General features: G+C 40.5%; 1 protein-coding gene and 1 pseudogene across 3 annotated transcripts in view; one reads left to right on the top strand and one right to left on the bottom strand.

Moving 5' to 3' along the window:
• Nucleotides 1-15,742, bottom strand: part of SH3BGRL (SH3 domain binding glutamate rich protein like) — a 339,568-nt gene that overhangs the window by 275,504 nt on the left and 48,322 nt on the right. The gene's annotated exons all lie outside the window — the stretch shown is intronic.
• On the top strand, nt 7,733-9,017 carry LOC112671895 (keratin, type I cytoskeletal 18-like; annotated as a pseudogene).

Raw genomic sequence — 15,742 nt, 5'->3', positions numbered from 1 at the left:
TCCATCAAAATCCTAGAGGAGAACACAGGCAACACCCTTTTTGAACTTGGCCAAAGCAATTTCTTGAAAGATATATCCATGAAGGCAAGAGAAAGAAAAGCAAAAATGAATTCTTGGGACTTCATCAAGATAAGAAGCTTTTGCACAGCAAAAGAAACGTTCAACAAAACTAAAAGACGACCTACACAATGGGAAAATATATTTGCAAATGACATATCAGATAAAGGGCTAGTATCCAAGATCTATAAAGAACTTATTAAACTGAACAGCAAAGAAACAAACAATCCAATCATGAAATGGACAAAAGACATGAACAGAAATTTCATAGAGGAAGACATAGACATGGCCAACGAGCACTTGAGAAAATGCTCCTCATCACTTGCCATCAGGGAAATACTAATCAAAACCACAAGGAGATACATCACACCAGTGAGAATGGTGAAATTTAAGACAGGAAGCAACAAATGTTGGAGAGGATGTCGAGAAAGGGGAACCCTCTTGCACTGTTGGTGGGAATGTGAACTGGTGCAGCCACTCTGGAAAACTTGTGGAGGTTCCTCAAAGAGTTAAAAATAGACCTGCTCTATGAGCCAGCAATTGCACTGCTGGGGATTTACCCCAAAGATACAGATGCAATGAAACGCCAGGACACCTGCACCCCGATGTTTCTAGCAGTAATGTCCACAATAGCCAAACTGTGGAAGGAGCCTCAGTGTTCATCAAAAGATGAATGGATAAAGAAGATGTAGTCTATGTATATATTGGAATATTACTCAGCCATTAGAAATGACAAATACCCACCATTTGCTTCGACATGGATGGACCTGGAGGGTATTATGCTGAGTGAAGCCAGTCAATCGGAGAAAGACAAACATTATATGGTCTCATTCATTTGGTGAATATAAAAGATAATGAAAGAGATTATAGGGGAAAGGAGAGAAAATGAGTGGGAAATATCAGAGAGAGAGACAGAACATGAGAGACTCCTAACTCTGGGAAACGAACAAGGGGTTGTAGAAAGGGAGTTGGGAGGGGTTTGGGGTGATTGGGTGATTGGCAGTGAGGGAGGCACTTGAGAGGATGAGCCCTGGGTGATATGGTGTATGTTGGCAAATTGAACTCCAATAGAAAAATAAGTATAAATGAATAAAAAGAAAAAAGAAGTTCCCAGGGGGAAAAAATGCTCACCAGGATAAGTGTAGTTATCATCTATCACTGCACAAAGTTATCACAGTATTATTGACTATAATCTCTATGCTGTACTTTTCATCCCTATGACTTATCTATCTTATAAGTGGAAGTTTGTACTCTTTACTACCTTCACCTATACTGTCTATTCCTTCTGCCATCCTTATTATGTGTTGACTGTTTCTCGCCATGTATTTCCGCAAGGCTTTCAGAATCAAGTGATTCCTGGCCAAGAAACAAAAGCAGAATCGTCCCATTCTCCAGTGGATTTGGAGGAAAACTGGTAATAAATTCAGGTACTACTGCAAGAGGAGGCACTGTAGAACCTCACCTCTGGGAACCAGCTTGACTTTAGCTGCATGAGTCCATGATTTTTACAATGACAAAATAGAAATAGAAGTTAAATAATTAAGTAAGGTATAGGGAAATAATGCCAGTAATTTATTAAATAATTAGGATTCATTTTTTATTCTAAAAATCAAAAAGGGTCTAATCAGGCAAACCAATGAAAAACCCAATCGCATTCAATTAATAAAAGGAAAATTGTTGGATTAAAATATAAATGTACTTTCTTTAAAGACTTCAAAAACAGTTATTTCCATTTAAATATATACTTTTTTCTAATACATTTTCCCAGCATTTGTTTTCAAGTCTAGAACTGAGGTTAAAAATGGATTTAAAATGCTATGGTATAAAATCCATTAAAAAGCAAGCTATGTTCATACATTTTATTAGATTGCCTAACTTAGGTTATTAGGAGAGTGCTGTGTTCTTCAGGAAAGTCTTAGGAAATTTCTATAATTATGTAGTATCCATTTTATCCTAGCAGGCTTTTTTTAAAATATCAGATGTTTAGACTGGGATATATGGTATGAGTTAAAATTGTATTTTTCCTATTCTTTACCAGATAATATGTTTTCAAATATATTTTTTGAGGCTGTACTAAATACAATCATTTCCTCAGTAAACACAGTGGCTGAATAGTTCAAAGAACAATTATTGTCACAACTTCTGGTCAATATGCACTGTGGGGTTCATCTACATGAAAATGTGATTAGTGAAAGACTGGAAATTCTGTGTGTTTTTTTTTTTAAACAAACTATTATGCAGTCAATTTGACCAAAAGTTAAGACTGGAATATTTCTTGTAATTATTACATATCCAGACATAGATGGAATTTCTTTGTTATGTTTAAATTTCCTATTGAATGGATACCTACAATTTTTTTGACATTTTCTATCAAAATATCTGGTATATTGGGCAGGCCGGGTGGCTCGGCGGTTTAGCGCTGCCTCTGGCTCAGGTCGTGATCCTGGAGACCCAGAATCGAGTCCCACATTGGGCACCCTGCATGGAGCCTGCTTCTCCCTCTGCCTGCGTCTCTACCTCTATCTCTCTCTGTGTCTTTCATGAATAAATAAATAAGATCTTAAAAAAGAAACAAAACACACAAAAAACAAAATATCTGGTATATTAGAGTAATTTTCCCGTCTAACCTAGCAAAGTGTAGAGGCTTCACCAAACCCTCCTTGGCATTTGATAACTTATTCCCATGTAATGATTTGGTCTAGAAAGGAGATGCCCATAATTTCTGTTCATTTGGCAGAGCAAAAGGACACAGAATGAAGGTCTCTAGCTCCTCCATTGAGCAGAGGTAAGGAATACATTTGGATATAGTCAATATATGTCTAATTCTAATAAATCTACTAGCACAATTAAAAAAATGCTTCATCTGTTTCTGAACACCATTAAGGGAGGGAAAAAATTAAACTAAGGTGTAAATCCTGCAATTTTTAAGGGCATATAGCTGCTCTTATAAAGAACCAGAATCTGGCCCTGAATTTTCTTTTAAGAGAAGGAAGGGATAGGAGAGCACATGCATGCAGGGTAGGTGAGGCAGAGAGAGAGAGAGAGAGAGAGAGAATCTTAAGCAGGCTTCATGTCCAGCATGGAGTCTGATACAGGGCTCAGTCCCACAACCCTGAGATTATGATGTGAGCTGAAATCAAGAGTTGGATACGTAACCGACTGAACTACCCAAGCACATGGAAAATTTGTTGCTTAAGTGAAAAAAACAGAGGAGGCGAGTCAAGATGGTGGAGGAGTACGGTCCCCAACTCATCTGGCCCCATCAACTTACCTAGATAACTTTCAAACCATTCTGAACACCTACGAATCTGACCTGAGATTTAAAGAGAGAATAGCCAGAATGCTACAGATAGAAGGGTTTTCTATTCTAACAAGGTAGGAAGGTGGAAAAAAATAAAATTAAAGAGAATCAAGTGGGGGAGGGGCACCCCAAGGAGTCAGGCTAAGGCCTGCGGCCAAAGCCTCTGGGACAGGAAAACCCAGCCCTGGAGAAACAATAGCTTTAAAAAAATCCGCACCAGATTCTTCCTGGACAGAAAAGTGCTCAGCAGGGAAATCAGGCAGAATTGCAGGAGAGTCAGCGAAGCCTCCACTTTGCCAGAGTCACTAATAAAGGACGTGTGCCCAAGGGAAGGTGCACCACGAACTGTGAGCCATTCTCAGTAAAGGACTAGAGCATGCATCCAGCAGGGCATCTGGAAGAAGCCAGTCAGTTAGGCTGGTGGCTCCAGACTGAGGTGTCTGCGCCCTGCTGCCTTCGGGAGCCACCAGCTGGGAGAGCGATTCCAGCAGCGCAGGACCCTGGATCCCAGGGTGCCCAAGCGGACATAGCCCACGACCCTGCACTCCTGCTGGGATAGACAGAAGCAGGGAAGGCACAGGACAGCGAGGACTCTCCTGCCACTGAGTGCCCCAAGCTGTGCAGATCAGTGCACCCACTCTGGCTCCAGAAGCATCTAAGCCAGTGTGGACTGGGAGACTGTATTAGTTACTAGTGGGGAGCTGACTACAGAGCTGGAAATCTGGCTGTGGCCATTGTTGTTTTTCCTCCTTGTTTCACCTTGTTCCTGGAGTGGTGGGGCTGCCAGGGAACAGAGGCCTCATGGGGTAAACAGCTCCCCCTGAGCTCGGCACCCAGCGGTGGGGGCATCTCCACCCAGGCACAAACACCTGAGAATCAGCACAGCAGGCCCTCCCCCAGAAGACCGGCTGGAAGAACGGGGGAAGAGCAGGTTCTTGACCCAGCAGTGCTGGAAAGCTCCAGGGGAAATCAAGGGATTTACAGTATACAGAACTAGAAGGTACGCCTCCTTCTTTTTTTTCTTTTTCCAGTACAACTCATGTTTATATCAGACTAAAAATTTCCAGTATTTTCTCTTTTCCCGTCTTAACTACAATATTTTACCACCTCTTCATTTTTGAGTTTCTTCCTTTTTGACATTCATATTTCTCCAGTTACATGTCTTAGATATATTTCCACCTCCAGATTCCCTTCAAAACACTCAACTTAATTTTGGGAGATATACAAGATATATTTTTTGTTGTTGTTGTTGTTTTGTGTTTTTCGTTTTCTCTGCCTCATTTTGTTCTACAATGGCAAAAGTTAATACCTTCTAAAACATGACCAGCATGCACCCAGGACCAAGTGGTATACCGTGCTGGTTCATTCTGTGAGATTATATTCACTCTTCATTCCCATTCTGCTGTCCTCTTTTATCTCATTTATGTATTAGTGGTCAATTGTGGGGCTCTATACAAGTATTTCTGGTTTATATAAATTTGGGACTGAGCAACTTCTACATACAGAACTTAATATACTGAGAACCAAGAGGATCACACTCTAGGACCCCTCAGGTAGACAACATTATCCCTCCACTACAACTTTGTCACCACGAACGTCTCCAGCCCCCCTCCCTTTTCTTCTCCTTTTTTTCTATTTTTTTCTCTTTAATTTTGCTTATTTCTCTTATTTTTTTTTCACTTTTCTTTTTTTTCTTCTTTGGGATTCCTGGCATTTTATTTTTTTACTACTTTGTTTTAAATTTTGTTTTTCACTTTAGTGGTGCTTTTGTTTTATTTCGTTCTGATCTTTGTTTTCAATTTCTGGTCTCTGGCCTCATCAAAATCATCTACAGTGAAATTTACTTAGGTTGTGGTTGATATTCTTGACTCAACCCACTCATACAGCCACTCTGCACTGAGCAAAATGACTAGAAGGAAAAACTCAATGCAAAAGAATCAGAAACAGTACTCTCTGTCACAGAGTTACAGAATTTAGATTATAATTCAAAGTCAGAAACCCAATTAGAAGCACAATTATAAAGCTACTGGTGGCTCTGGAAAAAAAAGCATAAGGGATTCAAGAGACTTCATGACTACAAAATTTAGATCTAATCAGGCTGAAATTAAAAATCAATTAAATGAGATGCAATCCAAACTGGAGATCCTAACGATGAAAGTTAATGAGGTAGAAGAAAGAGTGAGTGACATAGAAGACAAGTTGATGGCAAGGAAGGTAGCTGAGGAAAAAACAGAAAAACAATTAAAAGACCATGAGGAAAGGTTTATGGAAATAAATGATAGTCTCAGAAGGAAAAGTCTACATATAATTGGAGATTATAGAGAGAGCTGAGAGGGACAGAGGGACAGAAAAAGCATATTTGAGCAAATCATAGATTTGAACTTCCCTAATTTTGGGAGGAAAACAGGTATTCAGATCCAGGATATACAGAGGTCCCTCCAAAATCAACAAAAACCGTTCAACACCTCAACATTTAAAAGTGGAACTTGCAAATTTCAAAATTAAAGAGAAAATCCTTAAAGCACTGGGAGACAACAGATTTGTAACTTATATGGTGGAGAAATATTAGATTAATAGTAAACCTCTACACAGAGATCTACGAGGCAAGAAAGGGCTAGCAGGATATACTCAGGGTACTAAATGAGAAGAACATGCAGCAAAACATACTCTATCCAGCAAGGCTCACATTAACATTAGAAGGAGAGATAAAGGTCTTCCAAAATAGGCAGAAACTGGAAAAATATGTGACCACCAAACCAGCTCTGCAAGAAATATTAGGGAAGATTCTGTAAAAGAAATAGGAAGCCCAAAGGAAAAAATCCACAAAAACAGAGCCTGAATAGGTATTACAATGACACTAAATTCATAGCTTTCAATAGTAACTCTGAGCGTGAATGGGCTTAATGATCCCATAAAATGACACAGGGTTTCAGGCTGGATAAAAAAGCAAGACCCATCTATTTGCTGTCTACAAGAGACTCATTTTACACATAAGGACACCTACTGTCTAAAAATGAAAGGGTAGAGAACCATTTACCATTCAAATGATCCTCAGAAGAAAGCTGGGGTAGCAATCCTCATCTCAGGAACATTAAATTTTATCCCAAAGACTATAGTAAGAGATGAAGAAGGACACCATATCATATTTAAAGGATCTAACCAACAAGAGGACCTAACAATCATGATTATTTATGTCTCTAATGTGGGAGCTGCCAAGTATATCAATCAATTAATAACCAAAGTTAAGACATACTTAGATAATAATACACTAATACTGCGAGACTACAACATGGCGGTTTCTGCAAATGACAGATATTCTAACCACATCTCCAAAGAAACAAGAGCTTTATTTATTTTTTTTAATTTTTATTTATTTATGATAGTCACACACACACACACAGAGAGAGAGAGAGAGAGGCAGAGACATAGGCAGAGGGAGAAGCAGGCTCCATGCACCGGGAGCCCGACATGGGATTCGATCCCGGGTCTCCAGGATCGCACCCTGGGCCAAAGGCAGGCGCTAAACCACTGTGCCACCCAGGGATCCCCCGAAACAAGAGCTTTAAATGATATACTAGACCATATGGATTTCACAGATAGATACAAAATATTGCATCCAAATGCAACTGAATATACATTCTTCTCAAGTGCACGTGGAGCTTTCTCCAGAGTCCACCACATGCTGGGTCACACATCAGGTCTCAACTGAACCCAAAAGACTGGGATTGCCCCTGCATATTTTCAGACCACAATGCTTTGAAACTAGAACTAAATCACAGGAAGAAATTTGGAAGAAACTCAAACACATGGAGGTTAAAGAGCATCCTGCTAAAAGATGAAAGGGTCAACCAGGACATTAGAGAAGAATTTAAAAGATTCACGGAAACTAATGAGAATGAAGATACAACCATTCAAAATCTTTGGGATACACCAAAAGCAGTTCTAAGGGGAAATACATTGCAATACAAGCATCCCTCAAAAAAACTGGAGAAAATTGAAACACAAGTGAACCTCGCACCTAAAGGAACTGGAAGAACAGCAAAGAAAACCTACACCAAGCAGAAGAAGAGAGTTAATAAAGACTCGAGCAGAACTCAATGAAAGAGAGACCGAAGAACTGTAGAACAGATTTAAAAAAAAAAGCAAAAAACAAAAAAACAGGAGTTGGTTCTTTGAAAGAATTAATAAGAGATAAACCATTAGCCTGCCTTACTAAAAACAAAAGAGAGAAAAGAATCAAATTAATAAAATCATGAATGAAAAAGGAGAGATCATAAGCAATATGCAGGATATACAAACAATTTTAAAAACATATTATCAGCCCTGGCCCGAGCCTGAGCCCTGGCCTCCTGAGTCGCCCTCTGGCTCTCGAGCAGCATGAGCTTCACCACCTGCTCCACCTTCTCTTCCAACTATCGGTCCCTGGGCTCTGTGCAGTCGCCCAGCCACTAGGTCTGGCCGATCAGCAGCAGTGTGCCAGCGTCTACGCAGGCACGGGGCTCTGGATCTCCATATCCTGCTCCACCAGCTTCCGGGGCAGCTGGGGATCCAGGGGCCTGGCTGCGGGGATGGCTGGGGGTCTGGCAGATATAGGGGGCATACAGGGCGAGAAGAAGACCATGCAAGACCTGAATGCCCGCCTAGCCTACTACCTGGAGAGGGTGAGGAGCCTGGAGGCTGATAATCAGAGATTGAAGATAAAAATCCGGGAACACCTGGAGAAGAAGGGCCCCCAGGTCAGAGACTGGGGGCATTACTTCAAGACCATCGAGGACCTGAGGGCTCAGATCTTTGCAAGTGCTGTGGACAATGCCCGCATCGTTCTGCAGATTGACAATGCCCGGCTTGCTGCTGACGACTTGCGTGTCAAGAATGAGACGGAGCTGGCCAGGCGCCAGTCCGTGGAAAGCAACATCCATGGGCTCTGCAAGGTCATTGATGACACCAATGTCACTCGGCTGCAGGTACAGAGATTGAAGCTCTCAAGGAGGAGCTGCTCTTCATGAAGAAAAACCACGAGGAAGAAGTAAAGGGTCTACAAAACCAAATCGCCAACTCTGGGTTGACGGTGGAGTTGGATGCCCCCAAATCTCAGGACCTCAGCAAGAGCAAGGCAGATATCCGGGCCCAGTATGACAAGCTGGCTCAGAAGAACGGGGAAGAACTGGACAAGTACTGGTCTCAGCAGATCAAGGAGAGCACCACAGTGGTCACCACACAGACCGCTGAGATCGGAGAAGCTGAGATGACCCTCACGGAGATGAGAGGTACCGTCCAGTCCTTGGAGATCAACCTGGACTCCATGAGAAAACTGAAGGCCAGCTTGGAGAGCAGCCTGAGGGAGGTCAAGACTCACTATGCGATGCAGATGGAGCAGCTCACTGGGGTCCTGCTGCAAATGGAGTCAGAGCTGTCCCAGACCCGGGCAGAGGGTCAGTGCCAGGCGCAGAATTTTGAGGCCCTGCTGAATGTCAAGGTCAAGCTGGAGGCTGAGAATGCTACCTACTGTCACCTGTTGGAAGACGGGGAGGACTTCAGTCTTACTGACGCCCTGGACAGCAGCAACTCCTTGCAGACCATCCAGAAAACCACCACCCGCAAGATCATGGATGGCAAGGTGGTGTCTGAGACCAACCACACCAAAATTCTGAAGTGCTGAGGCAGCAAAACAGGGTACCCTTTGAGGAGCAGGAGGCCAAAAAAAGGTTCAGAGGTCAAAAAAATGTATTATCAGCAAATATACACCAAAATATTAGGCAATTTAGAAGAAATGAACTCAATTCTAGAAAACCACAAACTACCAAAACTGGAACAGGAAGAAATAGAAAAGCTGAACAGGCTGATTACCAGGTAGGAACTTGAAGCAATCCTCAAAAACCTCCCAAGACACAAAAGTCCAGGGCCAGATGGCTTCAGGGGAATTCTATCAAACGTTTAAAGAAGAAAAAATACCTGTTCTACTAAAGCTCTTCCAAAATACAGAAAGGGACAAAATACTTCCAAACTCATTTTATGAGGTCAGCATCACCTTAATTCCAAAACCAGAAAAAGACCCCAACAAAAAGGAGAAAAATAGACCAATACCCCTGATGAACACTGATGCAAACATTCTCAACATGACACTAGCCAATAGGATCCAATAGTACATTATGACGTTTATTCACCATGACCTAGTGGGATTCATCCTCGGGATGCAAGTTTGGTTCAACAGTGTTAAAACAATCAACAAGATAAATCATATCAACAAGAGAAAAAACAACCATGTGATCCTCTCAATAGATGCAGAGAAAGCATTTGACCAAATACATCATCCATTCCTGATCAAAACCCTTCAGAGTGTAGGGATAGAGGGAACATTCCTCAGCATCTTAAAAGCCATCTATGAAAAGCCCACAGGAAATATCATTCTCAATGGGGAAAAACTGAAACCCTTTCCCCTAAGATCAGAAACACGACACGGATATCCATTCTCACCACTGCTATTCAACATAATACTATAATTCCTAGCCTCAGCAATCAGACAACAAAAAGAAATAAAAGGCATTCAAATTGGCAAAGAAAACTGAAACTCTCCATCTTCATAGATGATATGATGCTGTCCATAGAAAACCCAAAGACTCCACCCCAGATTGCTAAAACCCATACAGCAATTCAGTAATGTGGCAGGATACAAAATCAATGCCCAGAAATCTGCGGCATTTCTATACACTAACAATGAGACTGAAGAAAGAGAAATTAAGGAGTCAATTCCATTTACAATTGTACCCAAAAGTATAAGATACATAGGAATAAACCTAACCAAAGAGATAAATAATCTATACACTAAAAACTACAGACACTTCTTAAATATTTTTTTTTAATTTTTATTTATTTATGATAGTCACAGAGAGAGAGAGAGAGAGAGAGGCAGAGACACAGGCAGAGGGAGAAGCAGGCTCCATGCACCGGGAGCCCGATGTGGGATTCGATTCCGGGTCTCCAGGATCGCGCCCTGGGCCAAAGGCAGGCGCCAAACCGCTGCGCCACCCAGGGATCCCCAGACACTTCTGAAAATATTTCCGGAAGACACAAAGAGACAGAAAAATATTCCCTGCTCATGGATTAGAAGAATTAAAATTGTGAAAATATCTATGCTACCCAGGGCAATTTACATATTCAATGCAATCCCTATCAAAATACCATGCACTTGGGCAGCCCTGGTGGCCCATCAGTTTAGTGCCACCTTCAGCCCAGGCCATGATCCTGGAGATCTGGGATCGAGTCCCATGTCGGGCTCCCTGCATGGAGCCTGCTTCTCCCTGTGCCTGTGTCTCTGCCTCTCTCTCTCTCTCTCTCTCTCTCTGTGTGTGTGTGTCTGTCTGTCATGAATAAATAAATAAAATCTTAAAAAATACAATGGACTTTCTTTAGAGTTGTAACAAATCGTCTTAAGATTTGTGTGAAATCAGGGCAGCCCGTGTGGCGCAGCGGTTTAGCGCCGCCTGCAGCCCAGGGCGTGATCCTGGAGATCCGGGATCGAGTCCCAAGTCGGGCTCCCGGCATGGAGCCTGCTTCTCCCTCTGCCTGTGTCTCTGCCTCTCTCTCTCCTGCTCTGTATCTCTCATGATTAAATAAAATAAAATCTTAAAAAAAAAAAAGATTTGTGTGAAATCAGAAAAGACCCCAAATACTAAGGGAATATTGAAAAATAAAACCAGAGCTGGGGGCATCAAATGCCGGATTCTAATTTGTACTACAAAGCTGTGATCATCAGCACAGTGTGGTACTGGCACAAACACAGACACATATATCAATGGAGGAGAAAAGAGAACCCAGAAGAGGGCCCTCAAGTTTATGGTCAACTAATGTTCAACAAAGCAGGAAAGACTATCCACCGGAAAAAAATACAGTCTCTTCAATAAATGGTGCTGGGAAAATTGGACAGCCACGTGCAGAAGAATGAAACTAGACCATTCTCTTACACCATACACAAAGAAAAACTCAAAATGGATGAAAGATCTAAATGTGAGACAAGAATCCATCAAAATCCTAGAGGAGAACACAGGCAACACTCTGTATGAATTTGGGCACAGCAACTTCTTGCAGTATATATCTATGAAGGCAAGGGAAACAAAAGCAGAAATGAATTACTAGGACTTCAACAAGATCAAAAGCTTCTTCACAGCAATAGAAACAGTCAACAAAACTAAAAGACAACCTATAGAATGGAAGAAGATATTTGCAAATGACTTATCAGATAAAGGGCTAGCATCCAAGATCTATAAAGAACTTATTTTTTTTTTTTTTAAAGATTTTATTTATTTATTTATTCATGAAAGACTAAGAGACAGAGAGAGCCAGAAACAAAGGCAGAGGGAGAAGCAGGCTCCATGCACCAGGAGCCCGATGTGGGATTCGATCCCGGGTCTCCAGGATCACGCCCTGGGCCAAAGGCAGGCGCCAAACCGCTGCGCCACCCAGGGATCCCTATAAAGAACTTATTAAACTCAACAGCAAAGAAACAATCCAATCATGAAATGGGCAAGTGTAATGAACAGAAATTTCACCATTGAAGACATACTCATGGCCAAGAAGCACATGACAAAATGCTCTGTATCACTTGCATTCAGGAAAATACAAATCAAAACCATAATGAGATACCACCTCACACCAGTGAGAACGGTGAAAATTAACAAGACAGGGAACAACGAATGTTGGAAAGGATATGGAGAAAAGGGAACTCTCTTGCACTTTGGGTGGGAAGGTGAACTGATACAGAGACTCTGGAAAACTGTGTGGAAGTTCCTCAATGAGTTAAAAATAAAGCTCCCCTACAACCCAGCATCTGTGATGCTCAGGATTTACCCCAAAGATACATATGCAGTGAAAGACTGAGACACCTGCACCCCAATGTTTATAGCAGCAATGTCCACAATAGCCAACCTGTGGAAGGAGCCTCGTTGTCCATCAAAAGGTGAATGGATAAAGAAGATGTGGTATATGTATACAATGGAATATTAGTCATTAGAAACGACAAATATAAACCATTTGCTTCGACGTGGATGGAACTGGAGGGTATTATGCTGAGTGAAATAAGTCGATCGGAGAAGGACAAACATTATATGGTTTTATGCATACAGGGAGTATAAAAATAGTGAAAGGGATTATAGGGGAAAGGAAAGAAAATGAGTTGGAAATATCAGAAAGCATAACAGAACATGAGAGACTCCTAACTCTGGGAAACAAACAAGAGGTAGTGGAACGGGAGGTGGACAGGAGGGTGGGGTGATTGGTTTCTGGGACTGAAGGGGGCACTTGATAGGATGAGCACTGGGTGTCATAGTATATGATGGCAAATAGAACTCCAATACATACATACATACATACATACATACATACATACATACACAAATACATAAATACATAAATAAATGAGAAAGATACAATTGAAGTTGGTAGACTATTCATAAATTAAACTACTGCATACCGATGGATGTATACTTTCAACAACCATACTATTTTATTTTAAAGAAGGAGAGATAAAGAGAATTACAACACTAATATGAATTATAGAGTTAAAAATAGATCTGCCCTACGACCCACCAATTGCACTGCTGGGGACTTTCCCCAAAGATACAGATGCAATGAAATGCCGGGACATCTGCACCCCGATGTTTCTAGCAGCAATGTTCACAATAGCCAAACTGTGGAAGGAGCCTCGGTGTCCATCGAAAGATGAATGGATAAAGAAGATGTGGTCTATGTATACAATGGAGTATTACTCAGCTATTAGAAACGACAAATACCCACCATTTGCTTCAACATGGATGGAACTGGAGGGTATTATGCTGAGTGAAGTAAGTCAATTGGAGAAGGACAAACATTATATGGTCTCATTCATTTGGGGAATATAAAAAAATAGTGAATGGGAATAAAGGGGAAAGGAGAAAAAATGAGTGGGAAATATCAGAAAGGGAGACAGAACATGGAAGACTCCTAACTCTGGGAGATGAACTAGGGGTGGCGGAAGGGGAGGTGGGCGCGGTTTGGGGTGACTGGGTGATGGGCACTGAGGGGGACATGGCAGGATGAGCACTGGGTGTTATGCCATATTGGCAAATTAAATTACAATAAAATAAATTAAAAAAAGAATTTAGTATTTTTTTTCACAGAAACTCAAATGGATAAGAATCTGTATGTCAGGTCAGCAAGTATTTATGAAGTGCTTGTTCTGAGTTCAACATTACACTAAATGTTCTGGGGACTACAGTTAGAGAAGATAAAAGTACTACATAGGAACAGAAGTCATAGGCATGTGAAACTTTATAAAAATATGAGACTTTATATAATGAAATGTTTTATTATAAGATTTATATTATGAAAGGGATTCTTTCTCTAAAACATTTATGCGTGTATCTTTGGGAAGAGGCTCCAAGCTTTTCATCAGATTATCAAAATTATTAAAGTTGGAAGGTCTAAAATGTGTTATTGAAAAGAAATATGGAAAGACATAGGATGGAAATAATTGCTGATAAATTTTATAATCCAATAAGCAACAGAAAGATCTAACCTTCACAAAGCACTTTAAGCCTTCACATCATTTCTTTCATTTAAACCAAGAGGAAAAAAAAAAACAAAAACAAGAGGAATTTGAAAAAGATTCTTAAGTTATGAAATGAGATGAAGGATACAGGAAGGAAATTGGTAGACCAGTAATATGCAGAATGGGTTAAAAAATGACTGAAGGTAATAAATTATTTTTTAAGTCTAAAGGGATAAGGAGTCAATTGGAAGGTGTGGACTATAGAAGTGTGTAGGAAGCAGAAAATCTAAGAAACATTATTAAATGATAAATTGATAGAATTTTGGGGAAATATTAAGGGTTAGGAGTTTTGAAATCATTCATTTATTTACTTTTTTAAGATTTTATTTTTATTTATTTATTAGGGAGCGAGAAAGAGAGAGACAGAGAATGCAAGCCAGGAGAGAGAGAGAGGGACAAGCAGATTCTGCGGAGTGTAGAGCACAATGAGGGCTGGATCCCAGGACTCCAAGACTATGAGCTGAGCCAAAACCAAGAGTCAGACACTCAACCAACTGAGCCACTTGGGATTCCCTAAATTCAATCACTCATTTAATAAATATTTATTGAGCTGAACCTATTTGGTTCTTGGCACTTGTAAGAAACAGAGATAAGAGCAATAAATATGCAGGGAAGGTCCCTGCATCTATGGAGTTTATAATCTAATGAGAAGCAGACAATAAATAGGAAATAGGAAAACACACTAACAAATTGATGAAATAATTTCATATGTTAATTAATTGATGCATGCTATTAGTGAAAGATGACTTCCAAAACACAAAGAGGACAAGTGCAAGGAAACAAGTAAGTGCGAATTAATGGACTTGGCTTTTATTTATTTTTTTAAGATTTTATTAATTTATTCCGAGAGAGAGAGAGAGAGAGAGGCAGAGTTACAGGCAGAGGGAGAAGCAGGCTCCATGCAGGGAGCCTGACATGGGACTCGATCCCGGGTCTCCAGGATCACCCCGGGTTGCAGGTGGCACTAAACCGCTGCGCCACTGGGGCTGCCTGGACTTGGTTTTTAAAACAAAATTTCTCATTTCATTAAAATATGATGCTGACAATAACATGGGACAACTGGCAAAAGCAGAACATTGTTAATGAAGGGAGAACTTCCATATGAATGTGTATTATATAAATGTGTGTTGAAGAGGGTATATCTGAGAGGGCAAAGATGGTGAAAGAAGGAGCAGAGAGTAAAGATGTTGAGTTATGTTTTAAATAAATTGAGCCAGGAGTCCTTTATTTTGAGGGAAATCAACCCATGGGTATGACAGCAAAATGTACCATCCTAACAAAGGAAAAAAGCTACCTCAGCACAATAAAACGATGATAAATTCAGTAAATGCTATCTTTTTTATAGCATTTGAAGAGGATTTTGTTTATGATAAACATATACTGACTATATGCACAGTAAGGAATGAACAATAGGTAAATTAATGCATTAAGCTTCTCTTTCGTTTTCTACTCCCACAGGTAATTGTTGATATAAGTCTATGTCTTATAGAGCTGTTACCACATAAATGCAGTCTAAAATATATACACACATTAGCATGCAAGCTTTGTTATCTTTACTAGATTACAATCTCCTCAAGAGGAGGTTCCACATCTAATTTATGTTTGTGTCCATCAAAATACCAGAATGTCTCACACATTGTGGGTATTCAATAAATATTTTTAGGTTAAGGCCTCTTCAGGGCAGAAGACCTTATTTACACCACAATGTATCGTTTTGATGGTTCTCCTCTCATGAGAATACTAACTGGATTTATTCTATTGGCACTATAACCACTGTAAAATTATTGACTAGCAGTATTTTC

The sequence above is a fragment of the Canis lupus genome, chromosome X, assembly GCF_003254725.2.
Source record: "Canis lupus dingo isolate Sandy chromosome X, ASM325472v2, whole genome shotgun sequence".
NCBI lineage: Eukaryota > Metazoa > Chordata > Mammalia > Carnivora > Canidae > Canis > Canis lupus.
Note: the sequence above shows the minus strand (reverse complement) of the source record. Positions and strands in the feature narration are given on the sequence as shown.